Source organism: Alligator sinensis, unplaced genomic scaffold (genome assembly GCF_000455745.1).
Source record: "Alligator sinensis unplaced genomic scaffold, ASM45574v1 scaffold872_2, whole genome shotgun sequence".
NCBI lineage: Eukaryota > Metazoa > Chordata > Crocodylia > Alligatoridae > Alligator > Alligator sinensis.
In genome coordinates, this window is record NW_005842132.1 from 12,740 (window position 1) to 13,911 (window position 1,172).

Here is a 1,172-nt window from a genome sequence, read left to right on the forward strand (position 1 = left end):
AGGATCCACATCAGTGTCTCAGCAGGGCACAGCTTATGGCATCACTGTCCCTCCCCCAGGCATGGTCCAGGTCCTAGGAGGGTCTTACTAGAACATGCTCTCAGCCAGAGAGGCCAAGACCATGTGTCAGGGAGCCTGAGAAGCTGACAAGGTCCTGGCTGGCCAGCAGGGAGGGTTTTGGCAAGGGACAGGTGAAGAATCTGTACAAGGGGGTGCCAGCCCCCCAGCATTGGGCTCTGAGACCTCTGCATAGAAAGCAGCAGCAGGGAAGGGCACTGCTACCTGCCTGCCCACCTTCGAGACCTTCCTTTGACTGCTCTGTGGAGCTTGCTGCTGCAGCCTGGGCAGGGGCAGGGGTGGGGAAGTGGCAAGGAGAGGGTGGGATGGATGGGGAGGGGGCCCATATGGAGCTACTTCTCCCAGAGAGTGGCATGATGCTGAGCTGGCGTGAGATTGGAAGCTCACAGAGACATCGGCTGCTAGAGCCAAGCAATCAATATGTGAAAATCCAGCCCAGGCGAGGAAGGTGACCTTGAGAGGCAGGGAGAGGGAGAGGAGGGTTGTATGCAACACACAAGGAGGTGGTTTCTGGGCGAGGGAGGAGAGTGGGAAGAGAGGGACAAGCAGAGCCCTGTCTCCTCCCTGGCTGCCTCCCAGCCTGCTGCTGCCTGTGCGCGACTGGGGGTGGAGATCCGGGGGACAGGAGACCCCGCAGGTGCAGCAGGAGAGATCAGGGTGGGGGAAAGCTGCTGGGGAGAGTGGGAGGGCTGCTGGGGGGCTGTGCATGGGGGTGAGGCAGAGGAGTGAGGTACATCTGCCCCTGTGCACCCCTCATGTGCAGACGGCATGCTCCAAGGCAGGCCTGTACCACCTGGGACCGGCTGGTACACCGTTCTGCATGCTCCCCAGTGAGAGCAGGACTGCAAGCACCAGCTCCTATCTCTGCCATCCCCTGCCAATGTGGAATTGCTCCCTGGAGTCTGCTTGTGAGAGCTCTGTCCAGTTTAATATGAAATGTCTCCAGTGATTGGGGCTTCCACTGCTTCCCATGGGAGAGACTATTCTGCAGCCTGATAGCTCTCGCACTTAGTTCACAAGTGTTTCCTGAGGTCTGCACTGCAGTTCCCTTTGCTCCAGCTCATGCCAATTCCTAGTTACCCCACACCCTTCCC